At 40.4% G+C, this 8,631-nt stretch overlaps 1 long non-coding RNA gene across 1 annotated transcript; it reads right to left on the bottom strand.

Annotated features, from left to right (window-relative positions):
- Nucleotides 1-2,526: 2,526 nt before the first annotated feature.
- On the bottom strand, nucleotides 2,527-3,886 carry LOC121399352. Its single transcript, XR_005964944.1, has 2 exons — nucleotides 3,156-3,886; nucleotides 2,527-2,844 (listed from the first exon to the last, which is right to left on the bottom strand). It is a non-coding gene; the product is annotated as an uncharacterized LOC121399352 (long non-coding RNA).
- Nucleotides 3,887-8,631: the final 4,745 nt, after the last annotated feature.

Below are 8,631 nucleotides of genomic sequence, written 5' to 3' on the forward strand. Positions count from 1 at the left end.
TCTATACCATATAAATGTCTACATAGACCTTACCATACCCAACACCTAACGCATCATCTACAGGATGTGATAATCCTATATCTACTATAAGAGGGGGGTACTGACCTAATCTTCTATATTGGACTATTTTTTGTCACGTCACTATTCCTTATCCTACTCACAATATTATGGAAAAATTTCTGGGACAGAATCCAACCATGCCACCGAAAGCTGCTAAATCTAAACCTAAAGAGAACAAAAAAGATGCTTCCTCCACCTCTACTGATATGGAGCCTTCGAGTCCTCCATCCACCTTACAGGTCCAAACCCAAGAACTGCTTTCAGCTCTGGGACCCTTATTAGATCAAAAACTGGCTGGACTAAAAGATTCAGTAGCAGAGGTCCTACAACAGCTCACGACTCAATCGCAGCGGATAACGGAAGCTGAACAACGGATTTCAGATCTGGAGGACCACTTGGAAAAAGCTCAGACGTCTTTGGAAACACAACAACATGAGATTACCATAATGCAGAGAAAGTCGAACAGGAGCAGGAGGAACAATTTACGTCTGGTGGGAGTCCCTGAGTCAATCAAAGGGCCTGAATTGGAACTTCTCCTGACTTCCAAATTACCATAGTTGCTGCATATGGAACAATCTACCCTACCATATCAAATTGAACGTTTTCACCGGATCGGACCCCCCTCTACAAAAGAAGGTACCAGACCTAGACAGGTCATATTTAAGCTCCTGAACTTTGCAGACAAAATGAACATCCTTGCAGCCTACAGGAAGACTAAGACTCTTTACTATGATACTCACAAACTGCTTCTGTTTCAGGATTTCTCTGCCTCGGTGGCTATGAAACAGAAGGAATTTGGCCCCATCTGCAAAATGCTTTTTTCGTCAGGTCATAAATTTGCCTTGTTGTTCCCGGCCAAACTTAAAATAATAAGTAAAGTTGATGGTCGACCGACGTTTTTTGAGGACCCTACACAAGCTATGTCCTATTATAACACACAACCACAAGCGGCTGGGCCCAATGACAGGGACACTTGAATGTCTTTCTGAACGGAAGTATTGGAAGTTTTTCTTTTTTCTCTCTCACTCTAGACATTGGGTCGTTCATTACCTATAGAGCTTGATATGTCGTGACTTTGTCTTCCTTACTACTTTAAATTTAGGCAAACACTGCTCTGTTGCTTTATTTTCTATATTCAATGGGTATTTGGTATGTTAAAATCAATGTCACAGTTGACACAAAACTTTGATTGCTCTTTTATATTATTGTTTTGGTTATATTTCATTATTGAACTTTACGCTCTGAATTCTGATAATAGATCCCAAAATTCCTGGGTTCATTTCCTCCATTGGTCACACACATTGGGGTTGAGGTCTACTCGCTGGGATGGGCCCTACCCTAACCACTACCGCCACATCTTGCTTTCCAACCAAAAGAAAGGTATAGGGTAAATAATTATGGCGGAATCTAATGTGACTACCCAAAAACCTGTCCATTCGATTACACATTTAAAGACAATCTCCTGGAATGTGGGTGGTCTTAACACCCCGATAAAAAGACGAAAGGTGCTAGACCGCTTACATAGAGAAAAAGCTGACATTATGTTGCTACAGGAGACACATTGGAAATCTAAAGATAGCCCTTCATTCAAAGCACGCTCGATTCACACTGTTCTAACAGCGTCTTATAGAACCAAGTCCAGAGGGGTAGCAATTTTACTCAACAAATCTATACAATGTTCGATTCTGAAAACCTATAGTGATAGAAGGGGGAGATATCTAATAGCCAACATAGAGATTCAAAATGTAATATATACCATTGTTAACATTTATGCTCCTAATGCCGACAACAAATTTTTCTTTACAGATGTTTTGCAGAAGCTTGACTCCTGGGGGGCGACCAACCTTATCTTAGGTGGCGATGCAAATGCAATCTGGGATATCTACATGGACAAATCAGGTAAACCTACCACACACAGGAACACAAAGGCTAAACCTCTACACACACTCTGTGAACTGTTACATCTTCATGACTCTTACAGATACTTAAACCCGACTACCAAAGATTATACCTTTTATTCTGGAGTTCATGGAACTCATTCCAGGATTGACTATATCTTTGTCTCACGGACGCTGCTGCCTCACCTAACTGCGACCACAATATGTCCTATAGATATCTCTGATCATGCTTTAATATCTATGCAACTTAAACTATCACAACCTATACTGCGCTCCTCCAATTGGAGATTCCCGTCATATTTGGCATCAAAGGATGACTTCTCCCTGTTTTTAAAGTCTTGTTGGGCTAATTATATAGATGATAATATCTAACAGTGGGACGACCCACATCTGCTCTGGGACGCATCGAAGCACGTCTTGAGGGGACACGTTATATCCTATTTGATTAAAAAGAGGAAAATCTATTCCAACAAATATACTCTTTTACAGCAACAATTGACTCAACACTATGCGACTTTTAAACTGTACAACCTCCTAGAAGATAGGAATAAATACAAAGAGACCAAGCAATTATTTGATACTTTATTAACTGAAAAGGCACACGGCTCATTACATCATACCGCTAATCTCTTTTATAGGTGGGGTAACAAGTCTGGGAAACTTTTGGCAAAAATAGCGAATAGACGATCAGCAAATTGCTATATACAAAAACTAAAATCCATACATGGTTGGACTAAGGACCCCACCCACATAAAAGACATTTTGACATCTCACTTTAAAACCTTGTATGATACTCCCTTAGAGGACCCGGCAGATGGACTCAAATTTATACAGGAGGCTGGCCTTCAAAAGTTGTCGGTTCAGGACAGGGAAATACTTGACGCACCTATAACAAAAGAGGAAATAGCAAAAACAATTAAACAATTGAAAACCAATAAAACACCGGGCCCTGATGGACTATCTGCAGAATATTATAAATTATTGGTCAACGAAATTTCCCCCATTCTGACAAATTTATATAACAGCACTTTGCAAGGCTCCCCGCTATGATGTGAAGCGAATATTGATACCGAAAGAAGGAAGGGACCCGACCGACCAAACATCGTACAGACCAATATCATTACTCAACCAAGATGTGAAACTGTTAACAAAAATTATGGCAGACAGATTGCAACTAATCTTGCCTAGCATACTTACCAAAAACCAAGTAGGCTTCCTCAGGCGTCGGCAACCGGTACAATCCATCCGGCAAATCCTAACGATCGTCTATCACAGTAACCTAGATAAAAGAAAATTGGAATGTTGTTAAATTTGGACGCAGACAAAGCCTTTGATAGGATCTCGCATGCACATTTTAAAAGACTGCTGAAATACCAACATTTTGGCATACACATGCTTAACTTATTCAATAACCTGTATTCCAAGCCACAAACATTTATTACACTTAATAACTCCAACTCTGACATATTTACTATACACAGAGGGACAAGACAAGGATGCCCACTCTCCCCCCTGCTATTCAATTTGGCCTTAGATCCCCTCCTACGCCACTTTATACGAGACCCATCAATACCCGGACTCTCAGTTAACCAAACCCAATTGAAAGTCACAGCTTTTGCAGATGACATATTACTATTCATAAAAAACCCTCAATTGGAAATATCGCCCATACTTTCTATAATCCACAGATTCGGACGAATAGCTGGTTTCCAAATTAACGCAGATAAATCAGAAGCACTATTACTGCATGACACGTCACAACAGGATTGGCCTCCAGATTTCCCCTTTAAAAAGGCCAACCACTATATTAAATATCTAGGTATCAAGATACCAAAACAACATAAGGATACCTACCGGCTAAACATTAGCGCTATCATAGACAAGATACAACAAGAAACCGTACAATGGAAACGTATTAGTCTGACCTTTTTGGGTAGAATCCATTTCATTAAAATGATTTTGTTCCAAAACTTTTATACCCCATCCAAATGTTGCCATATTGTATAAAAAAGTCAGATTTGACACGCTTGCATAAAATACTTCGTACATTTATTTGGCAAAACAAACGCACTAGGATTAGTTTCTATAAACTCCACTTACCCAAGAGTTTAGGGGGGGTTAGCTTGCCAAATATAAAGGAATACAATGACGCTGCACTACTACGTTATGCGGGGGACTGTCTCACGGATCGAAACTGGTTTACGACAATAGACCTGGACCAACACCGGTCCTGTGGATTGACTCTCAACTACCTCCTACATTCCCCGCTTTCAGTCATCCCTCAACCTCTAAAAGATAATCCACTTTTTGCAGACACTCACAAAACCTGGCGCTCCCTAAGGCTAAAGCTTCATCTCTCACCGCAACACTCGCCCTATCTTACCTGGCTCGGAAATACTAAGTTTCCCATAGGCATATCAAATCCAATTTTGCAAATCTGGAAAAATAATGGTCTATACAATATAGGTGACTTACTTAAAAATAACTCAGACCTATTATCTCTGGCAGAACTAAATGAGAAATTCCCATTCACAAAACCATACCTCTTTCTTAGTATGCAAATATTGCATTTTGCTAGAACTGCCATTCAAGACATAAGGGATCAAGGAATTGGTAATGCGATAGATACTCTCTGGAAAAATCGGAATTCATACCGTTCTACCTCACACATATATTGCGCGATACGTACAAACAGACACAGACACAGTAGGAGAATCTCTGTTTAAATGGACGCAGTCCATACCTCAACTAAACTCTACGGAGATCTTGAAGTCTCATGTTCACATGATGAAAGTGCTCCCGGCTAGTCGATATCAAGAAATGACCCTACAGATTCTCCATAACTCGTATTTAACCCCCGAAAGACGCTATAAAATGGGTAGTCTCCCTTCAGATGGTTGTACTCGATGTCAGGCCTCCAAAGCAGATCTCTTGCATATATTTTGGTTTTGTCCTAAAGTCATGGACTTCTGGCGGGATATCTCCTCTTATTGGACACAGATAACTACCAAACAGCTCCGACCAACTGTGAAGTGGGCAATATTTAGTTCTGTAACCCATTACACAAATTTAACTAGGGAAGAGAAACAATTGGCGGCCCGGTTGGCAGCAGCATCCAGAAAGGCAATTCTACATCAATGGCTCTCTAAAGACGGCCCATCCCTTCTACTTACTAAACAAAAACTACATTACATCTTCCATATGGACTGGCTGGAGGCTACAGTTAAAAAAGAACAACAGGTAGATAAATTCTTCTCTGTTTGGCACACGTATATCAACAGTCTCCCGCACTCACTTAAATACTTAACCACATATACATTTAAAAACACAACCTGGTATGACTTGGAAACTCTCAGAGATAACCCACTACTACTGGAAACCTTTCAATATGTTCAGAACCTATTTTATGGGAACGGGACGGCTTCAGGATCACCCCCCAGGACTCAACGAACTAATAGGCTCTTAGCCTCATATCTAAGGTAATCGATTTTGACCTATGGAAATGTTTCGTACTTTGTAAATTACTGTATCGGAGCGTTTAAATTTTGTTTATTCATTTATTCTTTAATTTTGTTTTTTCTTTACCTGTTTCTTACTTTTACGATTCATGTATGTACTACTTTACGCTAACCTACTTGCTATTTAAGACCTCTGGAAGGTCTCAATTTTTTCATTGATATGCATGACTGACCTTCAATAAAAACAAGTTTAAAAAAAAAAAAAGATACTGCTGAGAAGTATCAACTCAATGTAGCAAATTGTAGCAGTTCAGAATCTGCACCTGGATTACAAAGCTGCAAGACTGAAACACTAGAGAACGATAAACTTTAAACTCAGATGTTGGAAACAGAAAAAAATGGAAAGCAATTAAAAATAGTCTATTTCTATTGAAAACAACTGAAAAAAGGTGAACAACACCTTTAAGGAGGCCTCTGAATGTCTGTTTAGCAACACCCATGATGACTATGAAGATTTTCATTCATCCAGGTCATGGTATATCTAGTATAGGTCAATCTAAAATCAACTGGACTTGCTGAGTAATCAATGAAGACGTTTCACTACTCATCTTCTTCAGTTCAACTGACTGGTGTGGAAAGTTTTCGGCATATAAACTCTTCCACTAATCCATTTACAATGGCACATTGTAACTCTTTAAAGAGGTGACATCTGAAGAAATTCACTGAGGTGTTGATTCTGTGTAGTTATGTGATAGGATTATCCAATGTGTCATGCAACTCCTAAATACAGGTGTTACTTGTGAGAGTTGCATGAATGGATGTGTGAAGTGTTCTGAATCCGCCGGGGTACAGATGTTAGAACAGCATACGGTATACGGAGTCAAGTGTAGCGAGGAATGCACAGGTCTATACATTGGGGAGACAAAACAACTGCTCTCCAAGCGAATGGCTCAGCACAGGAGGGAGAACTCTACAGGGCAAAACTCAGCTGTCTTTCTACACTTAAAAGACAAGGGACACTCCTTTGAAGATAGCAAGGTCCAAATCTTGGATAAAGAAGACCGCTGGTTTGAACGAGGCGTGAAAGAGGCAATTCATGTCAAGGTGGAGTGACCATCTCTGAACAGAGGCAGGGGCCTTCGACACCACCTGTCTGCTACATACAATGCTGTTCTAACATCTGTACCCCGGCGGATTCAGAACACTTCACACATCCATTCATGCAACTCTCACAAGTAACACCTGTATTTAGGAGTTGCATGACACATTGAATAATCCTATTACAGTAACTACACAGAATCAACACCTCTGTGAATTTCTTCAGATGTCACCTCTTTGAAGAGTTAAAATGTGCCATTGTAAATGGATTAGTGGAAGAGTTTATATGCCGAAAACTTCCCACACCAGTCAGTTGAACTGAAGAAGCTGCTCCGATGAGTAGTGAAACGTCTTCATAACTTTGAAGCTAAAACTTCCTGGTTTTGAAAGTATACACACAGATACTAAGCTACTAGTGAAACAGGGGACCAGGAAATGTACATTGGTCAATCCCCTTCTCTTTTGTAGCTATGAGCAGATCAGTTGCACTTCTATTGTACTTGTATATTCCATTAGCCTTGGCGTGCCTATAAAAGTAAATATATCTAACCACTTATTTTATAGGGATGGTTGAGACTTACAATTTAATTTAATTAGCATTTTGTTAAAATAAGCTGATGTGGCACTGTTCAATCAAAATGAATCATGACCTATAAAACCACATGACTTTCTCCTTACACCTGTTATACATTTACCATAGCAGTACAGTAACCAATAATAATAACTTGGGATGGGAAACCCTGTACAGAAGAAGATTAAATGTAATTTATGATATGAAGGTACTATAAAGTAAACCAAAAGGGGTGGGAATAAAATAACAAACAAAATATAATATTACAATAAAACAAACATGCTAAAAAGGCAATGGCTAACAAGGCCAGCATAACAGCCACAAAACAGGGAAGTTGATACAGTGTAATCACCTGTAGCCCCTGAAAATGAAAGGTAAAGACTTTCTACAAGCCATAAGTACAGGGCCGGACTGGCAATCTATGTGGTCAGGCAATTGCCCGAAGGGCCGCTCTATATTTTAGAAACTACTTTACCTTTCAATACATCTGGTGGGCTCTAGGACCGCTCTCTCTAGGACCGCTCCTCCATCCTAGCTCCCACTGTGGCTCTGCCCCTCCCACTCCTCTCTTTTCTCTGCTGTTGCTGCAGTTCCCAGTGGAAGCCGGATGAACAGGGCCTCCAGCAGTGCCTCACACTACTGTAGAGCAGCAGCCAGCAGATCCACGTCTGCCCAGTAGTTACTGCGGCTGTGGAGAGGTGCGGATCATATTTTTTGTGCTGACTGCTGCTGGCCTGCTTGTGCTGAGCCTGAACGTAATGCTCCCTGCCACAGTAAGATGCAAGATGTTTTTTTTTGCAATGTGCAGGCAAAACAATGGAAAAAAAATAGGAGAGGCTGATCTAATAAAAAATAATGAGGCAAAAAAAAAAGAGGAGTGAAGATGGGGAAGCAGAATAAGGAATGGAAGGAGAGAAAGCTGGAAAAAAGTAAAGCTAAATGGTGAAGGGTGGAAAAATGAAGGGTTATGAGTGAGAATTTGAAAAATGTAAAGCAGAAAGGATCCCTCCCCTTTTCTTTCTGTAATTCGTGCGGCAGTGTGCTGTGATAGTCTGAAATAGTTGTGTGCCACTATGTTCCATGAAGTGCTGGGGGCTAATGGAACAAGGAAGAGAGAGATACAGTACAAAGGCAAGGTTTCTGCAACAGTTAGCAGGAGAGAAGCAGAGACAGCACTGGAGTCCCTGAGGTATGCCAGTTGGCAACTCAGTCTAAGGGGCCCCATCAAAATGGCCCCGCACTTGATAAGACCGGCCCTGCGGTGCAGCATTTCACTTGCGTACCTCTAGAACTGCTGCAGGGAACCCTGAGTATCACTCATGTATTATAAGGGATAATGTACCCCCTACTGTAACTGATAAGGATATTAGAAGTCACTGAGGGGTTCTGTGATCATATAAAGGTACAATGCTGCTGGCTGAGTTATACAGGGAACTCTGAGTATCACTCATGTATTATAAGGGATAATGTACCCCCTACTGTAAATGATAAGGATATTAGAAGTCACTGAGGAGTTCTGTTACCATATAAAGTATGTATCTTATAG

This window comes from Xenopus laevis, chromosome 1S, assembly GCF_017654675.1.
Source record: "Xenopus laevis strain J_2021 chromosome 1S, Xenopus_laevis_v10.1, whole genome shotgun sequence".
In the NCBI taxonomy this organism is placed as follows: Eukaryota; Metazoa; Chordata; class Amphibia; order Anura; family Pipidae; genus Xenopus; species Xenopus laevis.